The sequence below is a fragment of the Patagioenas fasciata genome, chromosome 23, assembly GCF_037038585.1.
Source record: "Patagioenas fasciata isolate bPatFas1 chromosome 23, bPatFas1.hap1, whole genome shotgun sequence".
Taxonomy (NCBI): domain Eukaryota; kingdom Metazoa; phylum Chordata; class Aves; order Columbiformes; family Columbidae; genus Patagioenas; species Patagioenas fasciata.
In genome coordinates this window covers 917,694-934,008 of record NC_092542.1, presented here as the reverse complement: position 1 = coordinate 934,008, position 16,315 = coordinate 917,694, and the positions used below count along the sequence as shown (strand labels likewise).

The window sequence follows — 16,315 nt, the reverse complement described above, 5'->3', positions numbered from 1 at the left end:
GTGAGCACCAGAAGACTCGAAACCTCAAGGCTTGATACAGCTCAGCTCCCTAGGATTGAAGCGTTTGCTGGTTTTCCTGGCACCCGAGCACCTGTCTTAATACAGATTTTGCTGTTTTCTTTAATGGTTTGTACAGGATTTTGAGGTAAAGCTGTGCATTGGCCACTCTCTGTATTTTAGGTGATACAGGTGCCACGCGCGATGGAAAATGAGTCACAAACCGATGCGTTACCTGCACTGTGAACCGTTCTGAGTATTGAAGATGTGCATGGGGGTTAAATTTCTCTTTACAATCAGGCTTTGTGTTTAAAAAACACTCTGGATTACACAAGGGTTTTGTGATGGGTTGGCTTAATGGATAGGGAGTATGAGTGCGTGTTAAATGAAACTGTTAATTGCTTCCCAAAGCTACTTTTAAGTTCAGCATTTAACGGGCTATCCGCCCCCCCCCCCCCCCCATAAGTTATTCTTTCTCCCCGTTTGTCACGTTAACCCCGAACTACGCGGCGAGAAAGATCTTGTTGATATCATTTACCGCGTTTGCCATATCTGATCAGTTTGATTGATCATCGCCTCGGCCACAGGTTGGCAATAAGCCGTTCGGAGAGAGGCGCGCATTTCCCACAGGACAAAACTGGCACGACAGCGTTATAAACCGGCCATTCATCAACCTGGTCCCAAGTGGTCAATGGGGGGGACGGGACCAATGTAGCGCGGGGGGGCGGCGGGGGGAACCGGGGGGTCGGCGGGCGGGCTTCGCCCTCCCGCCGCCCCCCGGTTCCCCCCGCCGCCTCTGCCCGAGTGCGCCCGTCCGATACAACGGCGCCCCCTGTCGGCGGCGCGGGGGGGAGTTGGGTTGCGGCGCGGGAAAGTTTGTTGGTTTTTCTTTGTTTTTGTCTTATTCTATAGAATATTCTATATTATTGAGGCCGGTTCTGGGCTTCTCGGTTCAGAGAGAGTCCAGCGTGGTGAATACAAGGAGTTGTTGGCTCCATTTCTCATCGCAATAGGAGGAAAAACAAGAGGAGCAAACCCACCTACCTGTAAAAGATGTGTGGTGTGGGAGGTTGGCATAGAACAAACAAGGAAGACATGGCGTAGCCTCCTAACCCTCCACCCTGTGCCAGGGAGCGTCTGAACTGCTGGGGTAAGCTTGGGTTCACTTTTGTCTGCTTCGATGTGGCTCCTGGCTGCGCGGGCTCTGAGCTGCAGCGCTGACCATCCGTGCTACCTGGTGGGTGCCATTCTGCTGGGAAGTTTGAGTTCAGGGCTTAATTAGAGTCTAGAAACATCACCCGCTTCCTTTCTTACGGCTTTCGGCATCTTTATGCGAAATGCAGGTGGAAGCACCGTGATCGCTCGCTGCTTCGTCAGTGCCAGTCCTGCAGGAGGGAGAGACAGGCTGGAGCGCGTGTGGATGGAGCGTTACCGGTGTTTCCCGTGCCTTTCCAAGGGGATATCTCTGCTCTAACCGCAGGCTGGCTTTGCCCACTGGTGCTGCGAGGTCACTTACTTGTTGGTGGAAAGAAGGGAGCCCTGTGAGCACCTCAAAGGAAGCAGTCAGGCCTCTGAGTTCAGGGAAATGCTGGAGAGAGTCCAGCGCAGCCACCACGATGCTGAAGGGAGTGGAGCATCTACCGTGGGAGGAAAGGCTGAGGGAGCTGGGGCTCTGGAGCTGGAGAAGAGGAGACTGAGGGGGGACTCATTCCTGGGGATCAATATGGAAAGGGGCAGTGTCAGGAGGATGGAGCCAGGCTCTTCTGGGTGACAACCAGTGATAGGACAAGGGGTAATGGGTGCAAACTGGAACACAGGAGGTTCCACTTAAATTTGAGAAGAAACTTCTTCATGGTGAGGGTGTCAGAGCCTGGTCCAGGCTGCCCAGGGAGGCTGTGGAGTCTCCTTCTCTGCAGACATTCAAACCCGCCTGGACACCTTCCTGTGGAACCTCAGCTGGGTGTTCCTGCTCCATGGGGGGATTGCACTGGATGAGCTTTACAGGGCCCTTCAACCCCTGACAGTCTGGGATTCTGTGTGACGCGCTCTTTTGTTTCAGTGTTGGCTTCTAGGAGGGTTTGGTTTCAAAGGGGCCATGTAGCAGTTTATGTCTCTATCGAGTTCTGAAGGATTGTGGTTCTGTTCCTAATACTGGATCTGCAAACACTACATCAAAAATGACAGCACTTTTCTGGATATTATTATTTCAATAAAATGAACTGTTCTGGATACATGGCTTCCAGGGCACTTCCAGGGTGCGGTGTGGGGAGGTTTGTTAGAAACGTGATGGAGTTCATTTATGGACGTTTGAAAACAAACACTTTACCAAACACGCAAACAAAACCCCCCAAAAAGCCCCGTGATGCTTTTAGTACTGAAATACTTCAGTTTTGTGCCAGAATGGCGATTTTCAATTTTGCCAAAACAGCACAAGATGTAACTGGAAGATTTCTCTGGAAGTAGCCGAATGTGGCCTTGTGAATCAGTTTATGAAATTACTCCAAGCGCTGTTGTAGAAACGGCACCGTTTGCACAGCAGCGCAGCCGCCGTGACGGGGAGGCTCGGCTTTGCTGTAGGCTTAGATGGTCCTGATGCGGCGGGGGTGTCACCCGAGCAGCCCCGGCGTGTGACACGGCTGTGACAGACACCGGTGCCTTCGGCGGTGACAGAACTCCGGGATTCCAGACTCATTTCTCGAGATACCAGAGCCCGCGGTATTTTGGGAAGAGTTCCAGGTTTTGAGAATGTTGAGATGTTGTTAGACATGTTCTGAATTTGCGGTCGGCTTGGAGCTGCCTGAGCCTTGTTTTAATTCTGTGGGGATCCCTCTAACCCCTGAACCAGAGCAGAATGAGGCCCTGAGCTAACAAAATAACTGCGAGCGCCCCGGTCCAAGTTGTTCGGTTTATTATGGCACTGGAAATATTTCTGTGGCATGTGTGTGATGTTTGCTAAGATTTTATTAGACCTACACTTGAAAATTAATTCACAAAGGGCAGAAGCAGGAAAATCTTGATGAGCTGTTAATCAACCCCTTTTTAACAGCAAAACCAGCGCGTGTTTATATAACAAGTTGAATGTATTCAGTGATGATTTTCGTTGTCTGGAAGTACTCTCTCAGTTTCAGAGTCATAGCGAATGCAATTAACTTGTTATTGCTACTTACAAAAATATGTTGGTTTAGTCTTTTCTTTTTTATAGCTCTTGCTGTCTGGAAGCGCTCAGAAGGCTTCGTCTTCTGTTGTAAATGGAAAGGCTCCTTTATACGCTCCTGTGCGCGTGTACGCAGGCGTCTGGAGGTATTCATAACACTCCCAAGTTCTAATGGAGAAGACCAGAGTGTCTTCCCAAGCCCTGGGCGGCTCAGCGGGGGGTTCCCGTCGTTCCCCATCGCTCGTGTGAGCGAAGGGACTCGGGGTGTCCCCAGGGGGCCCGGCTGGAGCCCCACGGGGTGTCGCGCAAAGAGCCGCTGCTGCCTGCATCCGCACTTGAGTGGGTCATCGGGGGCTGAGGGATTGCAAAATATCGGGCCGTAGCCAGGTTCGTTCCCAACCAAGAGTCCCTCTCCAAACGTCCTGTATCTGTTTGTTCTGGTCTGGGTTTATTTTGTTGTTCTAAAGGCCGTTTGTGTGTCCCGTGCTCCGCAGTTACAGGTAACGGCTTCCAGTCGGAGAGCCTGACTTCAATGTGAATACAGCACAGCGTCTTGCAATGTAGCACAACAGGAGGAATATATTCTCAATTTCTTGCATTTTCAGCTTGCTTTCCGTTATTTTATGAGACGTTCTTAGGCTCTTTTTGTTATAACACACCTGTAACATTTGGTTTGAGAGGTGGCAAACCTCTGCTTGCAGATGCCTGGTGTGTCTGGGTGTATTTGGTTTAAGCGGGACCCGGACCGGGCCCTGGCGTCCCTGCTGTGCTCATTCGCGGCACAGGGCGCTCGGTCCCAACGGCTGTTCTGTGGCTGCCCAGCCCCAGGTGGGCCGAGGAGAAGGCACAGAAATGAGTCCAACCCCGAGCAATGGGTATCTTCTCATCCTCTTGTATTTTGTCTGAACCAGTTTGATACAATTTTGAAAAAATCACGCTTTATGGAAGTGAATTGAATTGGGAATAAGCGGAGAAAAAGGGAGGCGAAGGATCCCAGCTGTCCCAGGGCACATTTCAAGCAGTTCTCAGTGAAATTAGCAGTTTGGAAGGACAATTTCAAGTCACTTCATCATCGAAGGGTTAATTCTAATTTTGAACTTCCCAAATGTCAGTGCTCTCCTATCCCAAAGTACAGCAACTGGCTTTATCAACATATGCTTTTCATTACCTACAAGACTTACAATATTTTTGGTGTCTATATCAACTTGATTCAATTACTGGTACCAGTGCGAGGGAACGTTACCCCCGGGGACGCGGGGGCGAATGCATCAGTGCCCGTGGATACAGTGTACGGAGCAGATTAATAGAGCAGATTTACATCAGGACTGCTGACTCTATTACTTTAAAACTCCTGTAATTGACTTTTTTAAAAATGACATTAGCATTTAAATGGTGCTATCGTTACGAGGGTGAAGGTTCAGCAGAATATGATCAATTTATTGAGCTCTTCAAATGTTCTTTTGATATTTATTTTTGTTGTCATGCTGGAGGGGTTTTTTAGTGTGTTGTCAGACACAAGGAAAAGTCTATACCATTGAGAGCAGAAATGCGTGACAACCTCACGAAACCCGCGCGTGACCCGCTCCGTCCTCTTCCTCGCCTTCATCCCCGCGCTCGACGGCTTTCCCCGGTGTTTACAATTCCGGTAGGGCAGACAGAAATGATTTACAGAAGCTGTCTTGTCTGCGAGAAGAAACAGGAATTTGAATAGTTTCGTTAGAGAAAATGACTTAAAAATGGTAGAAAACACTCAAGCGGATAATCTTACACCACCAACCGCGTTGCGGTTACAACCCATTAAGGACTGAATTATTAGAGACCCGTGTTGTGCGGGTGCCCGGCTGCAAGGAGCGGTGTGGAAAGGCCTCGCAGCCAAACGCTGCAGGACAGAACCCGATCTGCCCGGATTTAACCCAGAAATGGGCACCTCCCGCAGGACTGGCCTCCAGTGGTCAGCACTGATACACGAATACGGGCACCTGTACCCCAGTGCGAGTGTGTCTGTGTGTGCATCTGTACCCCAGTGCGAGTGTGTCTGCGTGTGCATCTGTACCCCAGTGTGAGTGTGTCTGTGTGTGCATCTGTACCCCAGTGCGAGTGTGTCTGTGTGTGCATCTGTACCCCAGTGCGAGTGTGTCTGCGTGTGCATCTGTACCCCAGTGCGAGTGTGTCTGCGTGTGCATCTGTACCCCAGTGTGAGTGTGTCTGCGTGTGCATCTGTACCCCGGTGCGAGTGTGTCTGCGTGTGCATCTGTACCCCAGTGTGAGTGTGTCTGCGTGTGCATCTGTACCCCAGTGTGAGTGTGTCTGTGTGTGCATCTGTACCCCGGTGTGAGTGTGTCTGCGTGTGCATCTGTACCTGAGTGTGTCTGCGTGTGCATCTGTACCCTGGTGCGAGTGTGTCTGTGTGTGCATCTGTACCCCGATGCGAGTGTGTCTGCGTGTGCATCTGTACCCCGGTGCGAGTGTGTCTGCGTGTGCATCTGTACCCTGGTGCGAGTGTGTCTGCGTGTGCATCTGTACCTGAGTGTGTCTGTGTGTGCATCTGTACCCTGGTGCGAGTGTGTCTGTGTGTGCATCTGTACCTGAGTGTGTCTGTGTGTGCATCTGTACCCTGGTGCGAGTGTGTCTGTGTGTGCATCTGTACCCCAGTGCGAGCGTGTCTGTGTGTGCGCATCTGTACCCCGGTACAAGTGTGTCTGCGTGTGCATCTGTACCTGAGTGTGTCTGTGTGTGCATCTGTACCTGAGTGTGTCTGCGTGTGCATCTGTACCCCAGTGCGAGTGTGTCTGTGTGTGCATCTAGGAGATGGGTTCATTTTAGTCTGATGTTCTGACGTTGTCTGTGGAGTTTTGGAAACCTTGGCAGACACATCGAGGAGACTGACACGGCCTGAGGAGAGCGTGTGTCCTGAGCCCGCACACCGGGTGGTGCTGGGCTGCGGTGCCTCACTGCGGCTCACCCAGCCGTGGGTCAACAGGCTCTAAGTCTTTTCCTCCCGGGCCACCTAATGCCACAGAACCAAACACGGAAATTGAACAGTCCACGAGGCTTTGATGAGGCCACTTTTTCCCCTGATTTTAAATAGAAAAATTGAAAAGGAGAAGAACAGAACTTTTTCTGTTGTTGTTTGGTGGTTTTAATGGGGGCTCTTTGGCTGCTGGGATTGCTGGATCCCGGCCCCGTTGTGCGTGGAGCAGCGGGTCTGGGCCGCAGGGCCGGAGCACCGCGGTGCCGCTGGGTGACCGGCCGTCCCTCCTGCGCTCAGTGCTATAGAAACGGTCGGTGGTGACCCAGCTCGACCCTGCCAGCTCTCTGACCTCCTCCTTCCAGGATGCTGCTTAATTTGCACTAATTACATTCCATTCTGACAGGAACTTGGACATTGTCTCAAGCTTTCAGGTATTTTGACTGCTGTGTTCCAATACAGAGGACTCTTGAGGCTGACTATGAAAACAGCAATAAGTAATCTCTGAAAATGCACTCTTTTAATATAATACCTAGGTGGTTTGCATGTAGCATAATCTATGTGCAGAAATACCCCTTCAAGTTTGACTTCGTGCTTTCATCTTGAATTTTCACAGGGATTCGGGGGGGTTGGTTAACCCAGCAGTAGCAGTTTTTAATAATTAATACACTTGTTGGCTTTGCTGATTTGCACGGAGCTTCTCATCCCAGGTCTCTCTGCATTGGGGAGGAAAATGGTGTTAAGCAAAAGTACCGGGGATTTTCCTCCTTGTTGGGGGCGTGCGTGATGCTGAGGATTGATGTGATGTGATGTGATTGATGTGATTGATGTGATGTGATGTGATGTGATGTGATTGATGTGATGTGATGCGATGCGATGCTCTCCTGTGCCCATTTCACAGCCCATGGACCGCAATGTCCTTTTGCAAAGAGTAACTGGGAAGCAAGTGGTGTTTTCAGCATGGTGACCACTGAACGTGGCCCTGCCAAAGCAGCTGCGGAACAGCTCCCGCATCCCTGCTCGTCCAACGCCAGGTCTCAGAGCGACAGATAAAAAAGTACCGAGCACATGCCAAGGCTTTGTATTATTTTCAAAAGAAAAAGATAGGAACCATTGTTGGAGCTCCACGAAGGCTTTTAGGCACAGACGGTATCAGTAAAGTAGTTGCATGTTTCAAAATATTGTATCATTTTAAAGTGCAGCGCACATGAGATCAGTGAAACGGGATACGCCAATTTGAACCGTGTCGGATAAAGCAGCTCTGTGTTCGGAGAGACAGGGGCACCGCGGACCCAAAATCCCTGGAGCTGTCTTTCAAAGAGTGATAGTTACGGAAATTAGCAGTGCAGAAATCCATACTAATCATTCATCGGGAGTCTTATTAACTGTCTTACCAGTGTTATTAGGAGAGGGACCGGCCCCCGGCGGAGCAACGGGGCGGGCGGCCGCTCCAACATCGGCACCGGTGCTTCCCTGCGGCCTCCATCCCACATCCATCCTGCATCCCTGCGGCCTCCATCCCACATCCATCCCGCATCCCTGCAGCATCCATCCCACATTCATCCCACATCCCTCCCATGTCCCTCCTGCATCCCGGCCTCTGGCTCACAGTGAGAATCATTTTGTAAATGACTGTGACATGAGGGGAAAAAATGACCCAATCTTCATGTAAACTTAAGCGATGCCTTGTTGTGACAGAGAACTGATGCAGAGAGAAGGAGGTGAGATGTAATGCTGAGGACCAGCTCCCTCTGCTCCTCCGTGAGCACCTTGGGACCTTCTGCCCGTCCCTGGGTCCGAGCAGGGCTGGCGTGGGACTGACTGGCTGGGTGGGAGCTTGGAGTGGATGGTGGTCCATCTCTGATCCATCTCTGGTCCACCTCCGGTCCACCTCTGGTCCACCTCTGGTCCATCTCCGATCCACCTCTGGTCCACCTCCGGTCCATCTCCGGTCCATCTCTGGTCCATCTCCGGTCCATCTCTGGTCCATCTCCGGTCCATCTCTGGTCCATCTCCGGTCCATCTGTGATCCACCTCTGGTCCACCTCTGATCCACCTCTGATCCACCTCTGGTCCATCTCTGATCCACCTCCAGTCCATCTCTGATCCACCTCTGGTCCACCTCTGGTCCATCTCAGCGAGCGGCTGCAGCCGTGGCAGCGCCCGTGCCCGTGGTTCTGCTTGTTTTGAGCGGCTGTGAATGGTCAAATGCCCTGAACTCACAGGCTGTGTCTGTAAATACTGTGTTTAATACACCCGGAGTTATCATGACATCTCTTTACTTATTGACAAACTTTACCTAACTAGGAAATAAACAATAATATTTGTCTCAGCTGAGCTTCCCCCAGGGAGTTTTGCATGAAGCTTTGCCTTTAGTTTTATCAAATACATTTTTGAGTATCACCCGGGACCTGTTTCTTCGGAAGAAGGAGGCCGTGGTGTTTCAGAGGGGGAGTGTCAAGTTCGACCCCTGGGATTCCCGTCCCATGTTGGTTTCAAGTGAAAGAAAATTAAATTACTCACTTGGGTTCAAGGACTTCAGTCTGTGAACCTTACCCAGCTGGTATCTCCACCGTGAGGGAAACAAAGAACATAGAGGAGATAAATAATACTTGAAAAAGACAGGATCCTTTTGTCTGCTTCTTTATCTGTGGTTCGACTGTGTTCCTTAAGTGTTGAAAGGGGCACTTTCTTGGCAAGTACGACACAAATAACCTTCACCCTTGACTGCACTGTCTGAGACGGTTATAAATTCGAGGATAAAGGACGCGAACAAGAGTTACTTTATATGCCGTTTTCTCATGATAACAGGGGATGGAGAAATGAATGGGTGTTCCTGTCCCACTCGTCCTGGGTTGTTCTGTCAAGCAGTCGGGTTTACAGCCCGGCGCTGCGTTCCAGCCCGGCCGGGCTGGGTCTCTGTGCGGACGGCTGGGCCGGGTTTGCGGGGACGTGCGGACGTGCCCGGCGCTGCTTTTCCTCCCAGGAAGAGGTGAAGCATCTGCGAAAAGGACCGAGATGTGGCGGCACGATGGTGTCGAGCAGCAAGAACTCCTCCGTGTTTGCAGAACTGAAGCGGTTCTGGGTTGGAGCGTGGGTTTCGTTACACTGGCCCCATGAAGGTTTATGCTGTGAATAGGCTGGGTGTAGTTTATTTGCGTGTATTCTTTTGCAGAGCTTTTCAGGGTATTTTTCAGACTTTTATAAATGCGTTTTTAAGATATTTTAAAATGTCTTTTTGAAGGCTGATGTTTAGAGAATTGCAAAAATCTGCATTAAAAAACCACCAAGAGCATCACACGCTTGACAGAGTCTTTGGGCGGGCGGCACTGACATGGTCGGGGGCTCCCCAGTGTGGTTTGTGGGGTCCTTTCTCCTGCTGTCTCGCTACTGGAGTTTGTGCAATGAAAGCACTCAGGTTGGACGTGGTCGTGCTGAGCGCTCAGCCCCACGCGTGGTGGCGGAACCACCCGTTCTGACGGTGGTGTCTGGTGGAGCCGGGTTGATCTACGGGGCACCCGTCCAGGCTTTCGAGCAATTCTGTGCACGTGGAGCGCGACAGCGCACGGTGCCCATTGCTTTGGATTCTCTGTCCAGCTCTCCTGTTTCCTTCCAGAGCTGCCTGAACAGCTGCACGAATTCGGCCACATCCAGGCCTTACCCATTGGGCTGCTTTTACTGTGGGCTCTCCTTAATCAATTGCCATTTTAATACTATTGCAGCTACTGCTTGAGTTTGCTGTGTTGCGGGCAGAAATGTAGCGACCTTCAGGGACAGCTGTGGTAACGTAAGGCTGGTAATGTATGGAGACATTGGATAGGAAAGGAATGTGCCGTTCCCTGGTGCTCTAGCGCAGGTTGCTGTGCCCTCCAGGCCGCGCGATGGGGCGACCTCGGTGTGCTCGGGAACCTCGTTTTGTGTAGGATTAACCACAATTAGTGAGGCCCAAAATTTCCGAGAGCACACTTCATCTCCAACGGGCGTCGTCTTCCTTCTGCTCCACGCTTGCACAGCTCAGAAGTTACAGCAATGGACCTTTTCTGGTGGTGGTGGTCAGAAAATCCCCCCTTTTTTCCCTGTGATTAATTAAAGCTGTACTTTGATCTGTATATAGAATTGTATATATGGCTGTATATAGAACTGCATTTTGGTATAAAATAGATAGTGCCGTTGAAATTGCAGTAAGGAAACAGAAACAACGGGCGTTGCTGAGATTGCGGTGCTGATGAGGAGTGCAAATTAGATTTACATTTCCTGAATATCCAGCAGCAGCTAAGCGATTTTTGGTCCTTTGTGTATGAACATTTCCATTAAAATTTACAAAGGGTTTGAACTGGATTAGACTCCCACAGTCACTTTGAAATAACAAAATACAACTTGGCTGACAGGGGCTGTTTAGAAACCTTTTGCAAAAATTATCTTGAGAAACCTTAGCACTTAGCGGTTGCAAAACGTCGGCTTTGTCTTGCCCCCTCTGCCAAGTTCCCTTTCTGCCGTGCCACGAGGAGGATCAATTATCCGGCTCGCAGAGATAACCGCGGCGAGGTGAGATTGCCGAGCTGAATACCGCGGCTCCCGGCGCTCCGGCCTCCGCTGCCGCGCGCGTTAAACCCCTTTCTGGCTGCGTCAATCAGGCGCTTAATGAATACATTACTAAATGCAGTTGGTTTTTTGCCTTTCCAGAAGATGCAATTAATGTTTTGGCTTAAGACACCCCGTTTATAATAAATGTATGGAGCGCAGCAAAGGATCTTTGAAGTAATTCGGGGAATTATCTGAAGGGAAAAAAGGCGTGCGATAAATGAATGGCTCTGGAGAGTCCGAAGCGTGTTGGCGCGGGGCAGAGAGGGGGAGATGCCGCCTTGTGCCGCCATCGATACGGCACACGGGGCTGGTGCTGGACGGGAGCTGGGGTCAGCGGGGCGGGAGCCGCGGTCGGAGCCTCTGAGCTGCTGTGGCCGTGGGGCTGGTTTGTGCCCTGAGGCTGCAATGTGTTCAGTAGAAAGAGGGGGTGTCCGAGAGGTTTCCCCCAGGAAAAGGACGAGCAGGATCCTCCTTCCAAGAGAATCTGTCCCAGGAAGCGGTGAAACGCAGGCCGGCTGGAACAGGAGGGGACAAAACTGCTTTAGCAATAGGTGGTGACAGTTTCTTTTAGTCTTCTTTATGTTCTGCGTGTATTAGTTCAGCAGCTGGCTAACGGTATCTTTGGGTTTATCTCACCAGGAAGCCTTCTGACAGGGGAATTCTTTCCCCTGGTTTGTTTGAGCAGGTTGGTGCTTTGGGCTGTGGTGAATTGGAGGGGCCGAGCGGAGGGGCGAGCGCGGCCTGGGCGGGGGCGCTGCTGGGCCACCGGGGCTCTCGTTTTACACCTAGAGCCTGGTTCTGTGCGTGATGCCGCCAGGGCCGGTGTTGGGCTGGGGGGGCGGCTCGCTGGGGAAAGGGGGGACGCCGGGAAATGCCTTTTCAGGCAAATGTTTCATCCAAGCGCGTTCTGCTGAGTTTTTCCGTCCCGTGTAATCTGGAGGTGAATCAAACCTAACAAATAGAGCTTGGACGTTATGTTGTGTCTAATACTGATCTTCAGGGCCAGACACCGGCTGCGATTTTCTTTGGTGCCTCTCGCGTTGCGTACATAGGGTCTGCAGCTCAGGTCGGTCCGTCAGCGACAATCCCACCCTCTTTCCGTGTTTGCTCTGAGTATCTCGCCCACGTTTTCTCTCATCCTGACGGTCCTGGGGCGCTGCAGTGGGACACGGGGCTGTGCGGTGAATTCACTGCACAACGAGGGGCTTGGGCAGAAATTCCCCTCGGCAGAGGCTGCAAAGAGCCCCCAAAATGATGAAACCCCCTCTGTCCCCGAGCTCTTTTTGAGATGAGACAAACGATAAGCGACAAGAATCAGCCCCGAGATCGACTCTTGCGTTAGGGCCCTGCTGGCCCTTGCAAACTTCTCAGTCCATTTGCACTGGATTTGAGGTCTGTGAAGGAAATGAAACCCCGAGTTTCATGTTTCAAAACATAAATTTTGCCCCGGCCTGGCTGGGAGGGGATGGTGTGAACAGTGCTGTGTAAAGGTAGGATATTATTTATAAAACTACTATGAGGAAAGTTTTAGGGCTTTGTAACCAGCTGCAGGTGAGCTGAGCTGCTTACACTGCCCTGGAATCTGAAAAGCACACCCGAGTGTAACCCCATTCACTGGGGCTGGGCACTCCGAAATGTCCTTAGGTTGAAAATGTGCTAGCGCCCCATACCAATTTTTAATGGTAATTAATTTTAACGGTAGTTTTGATACTGTAGTATTAAATTAATAATTATATATTTAATAGATATGATGTTACTATATATTAAGTACATAATTTAAATGAGTGTATTAAAATAGAAGATAACAAGTCAGAAGTTTTCACTGCTGGCTTGAGTTGGTGTGTCCATGAGAACGAGTTTGTCATTGTCACATCTCTCGGGATGCGAGGGCCGTGCAGGGCCCTACCCCTCGTCCCCTTGTCCCCCCCCTGTCCCCACCTGTCCCCCCTGTCCCCTCGGGCAGGGGGCAGCCACAGGGAGCTTGTCTGTGGGCGGGCTGGGTCGGGGCGTGCTGGGGGAATCCTCCCATCACAGCTGTGCAAGCGCCAAATTCACCTGCAAACGTCACCCTGGTCTTGGTTGACATGCACGCGCCTCCACCCAATTCATAGATCTATATATATATGTATATATATTTGTGAGTGTGGATTTTTTTATTTGGATGAGGCACAGTCTCTCCAGCCCATAATCAATTCTTAAATTCCTTCCAAGTGGATCCCAGAGCTCCGCTGTGCGTCCCCCGTGCTGCTCCCGGGTCGGTGTCCCCCGGGTCGGTGTCCCCGTGTCCCAGCCGAGCCCGTCCCCGGGGGCAGGACCCGCGTGCTCCCGTCCCCCCGCAAGGGTTAACTGTCCCCACAGAGCACACAGACGGAGCAAACAGTCCCAGCAGAAACCGGACCCATCACTTCCCTCTAATGAAAACCAGATTCACTCCGACAACAATCATTCCACTGTTCCTCGGTACCGCTCCTTGCTCGAGAGGAGCATTATTGTTGTTTCTATTAAAAAAAAAAAGAACCCATACATTATATTTCTCGAGTTGATCTATTTTATCATCTGGTTTTCTTTCGTGAAAAGGGAAAAATCAAGTAAAAAGTGTTGCTGGGTCCTAGTGCTGAGTCTGGAAGCAAAAGGAGAAAGGAGGGAGTTTGCAGGGCCACTGGTCCAGGGTGCAGCGCTCGCCGTTCCTCGGCTCCGGGTCTGCGTCTTGTGCTTTGTAACCGGTGCGGTAGCGGGCAGGGCGGATTCTGATCGCCTGCGAAAGGATCGGAATTCAGGCTTTTATCTTACCGAGCATTTTCTTTAAACCAAATCGACCATGAGGCCTTGGTAAGCGTGTCCCGCTCCTCGCTATCTCCCCGCCGCCGGGCTGTTCTCCGAAGGGCAGTGTTTCCAACTTACACAAATATTCCAATGCTTTTGAAACGTCTTCCAAATAGACATTTATTTTGGCTGCAACAATATTTTCCTTTTATTGCTGTTATGGGGTTCAGCATTTCCAGAAATAACTTCTGAAGGTGCTTGAGGGTCTTGGCTATAGGTGTTGTCAGATACAGCAGAGAAGTGTTTTACAATGCACAATGTATACGGACACGCATTGCGAAAAGCAGGGGGTGCACTTAGGGAAACCAAAAGAGTTTTTTCAAGCAATTATGGAAGAATATCCCTTCTCGCCGTTCCGTAGTCTCGCAGTGTTGGAGTTTTGGTGCATCTGGTGCTGGTGTTTGAAAGCGGCATCGCTGACCCAGCCAAGGCTGCGCTGGCGGGGGGGCCGGGATCTGTGAATGTGTGAAAGCATTAGCTGCCAGTTACCACTGGAACCCGGCCTAGAGGAGCCCAGATCCTTCAGCGGGGAGGTTTGTAATACATTATCTCTGGAATTGGCCCAGCTCTCAGAACCAGGAAGTATTAATAGGAATAAATGTGAGCACCGTTAGCACTTCCAAAGGCGTGATTTATTATCCATTTTGGTTGCAAAACGTTGTTTAGTTGCATAATCTCGTTCGTTTAAGTAGGAAATGTCATTAATGGATTAGTTTATTAAATGCACAGACTGCAAGCGAGGGAGCTCTGTGCACTGTCTGTGCAGCGTCGCCATCCCAGCCGTCCTGTACCCGCTTTGAGACACAGAAAGCGTGAAGTTTTCCGCTTAGAAGAAATTTCTGAGCTTTTGAAAAGGAATGGACGTAGCGGGGAGTTTGGGCTGAGGGGAAGGCGCAGGGTCCCGGTCAGGGGTGCGGGACGGGGGCGTCATCGGGGCGATGTGGGGCAGAGAGGGACCGAGGGGAGCTTCGGTCGGTTCACATCCTGCTCTGGGCATCTGTGCAGGTTGCAGGTGAATCTGGAGATCTCACCCCTCCCTGGCTCCAGGTAACAGAGAGCGAGGCTGCTGGGAGCCGGTTCTGCTAAGGCCGGGCTCAGCCAGGCCTGGCTTAGGGCGGCACCGCCACAGTCACCAAGTCCCGTCTAACTGTTGGTCTCTCGAATCGGGGGCACTGAGTATTCCGAGGGCTGGAGGGCTCTGCTCTTGCCGCAGTGTTGTTCCTTCCCAGGTTCCCCAGCACTCGTACGTGACTGGCTCTTACGACTGTTAGTGAAAATTGACCTCAAACATCAGCATGTTCTACTTTAATAGGAATAAACGGTTGGCCAGTGATCATTATATTTGTTATCTGCTAAGTTTTACTTGGTATCTGAGTGATTCGTGGAGGCAATGCTAATTATACTGGCTTTTTTCTATTACGAGATGTTTTTCCCCCTGCGTTTTGCCCTGCAGTGGGTCTGTTCCTGTAAAACCCTCTCCTTCCCTCTCCTCCTTTGATCTCCTGGGTAGGGTTCAGCTCCTTCATTTTTGCAATTAGCAGTGTGCGGCGAGGATGCCCCGACCTTTCCCAGCGGTCTGGCCGACACATGGCACAGGAAGCTCGGCTTTTATTTCAGGCTTTTCTACCATTCCTTTTGGATGGATTACAACGGTAGCAGCTCCCACTGTCTCAGAGCCCTTTTTGTGATAAAGCAGGGGTAGCTCAGAGAAACGTGCAGGCTGATTTGGGATGGGCCGTGCACGCTCCCATCTTTGGGTGATCAGATGCAATCGCCCCTCATGTTCTATATGTTGCTATACTGGGAAGAATTTCTCTTAGGCCAGGTCCAGCAGCAGTTGCCCCAGAGTGCAGTCTGTTCTGGAGAAGAATCCCTGCGGATGTCAAGACAGCAAATGAGTCGTTTGCTCCAAAAAGGGACGTGCTGCCCTTGTGCTGCTGCTCTGCTGCTTTCTTTTGCTTTCCCAGTTCAGGATCTGCAGCAGCAGTGGAACAGGCGACATCCAGCAAGCTGCCGTAAATACTGTGTGAAGGATTAGCATGGAGCTTGGGGTTGGTGTTTGGATTTCGAGAGGATGGATGAGTTTGTCATAAAGAAATGCCCATCTAAGTACTGACCGGATTGCAGAAGGGAGCGGGAGAGCCAGCCCTGCAGCTCCCACCAGAGCAGCTCCGCAGTGAGAAACAGCAGCACCTCGTACTTGCCCTTCCTTGTTTATGCAGCTTAAAAGTAACAGAGAAACCAGTCTCATAGCTGGGTTTAGCAGACAGGTGCTTCAGCAGCTGTGTGTGTGAGCTTGCTCTTCTGTTTAACGTTTCGCAGCAAAACGTACAAAACCAGGCAGACATCCCCAAAGAAACGAAATGTGATAATTCCTTTAGAGGTGCTGTGATTTATGGCAAGAAGAAGCGAAGACAGGCTGGTCCGCGGGAGGAAGGGGCCGCGGAGCCGGGAGATGAGCCTGTGCGCTGACATTCGAACCCTACCTGCCTGCTGAGGCTATCTGTGGATTTAAATGACATCTCAGGGGACAGTATCAAACTTCGGAATTCCATTCATCCATCAGACGGGAGAACAAGACCTGGCTTTCAGTCGGCCGGGAGCTGGAGGTTTCTCCTGGAGTAAATGAGCTCAGACCACACAGATAAAGAGCGTCTTCTGTTCCGTTTTAAAACATTTCAGGGGAGAATCATCTGTCACTCGGCTCCGGGCTGGAGGGGCCGAGTCCAGCGCAACAGGGACGCTTTTCAAACCGCCCCTGCCCTTCGGCCCAGCTTAACCCCCAGAGT

General features: G+C 51.1%; 1 protein-coding gene across 10 annotated transcripts in view; it reads left to right on the top strand.

Moving 5' to 3' along the window:
• Positions 1–16,315, top strand: part of PRDM16 (PR/SET domain 16) — a 306,350-nt gene that overhangs the window by 218,824 nt on the left and 71,211 nt on the right. Inside the window, exon 1 of one of the 10 annotated variants that reach the window (XM_071798581.1) lies at positions 941–1,147. The exons of the other annotated variants lie outside the window; for them this stretch is intronic. The gene's annotated coding sequence lies outside the window, so the exon portion shown is untranslated. Of the gene's footprint in view, positions 1–940; positions 1,148–16,315 lie in introns of those variants that run through there. 10 annotated transcript variants of the gene reach the window in all.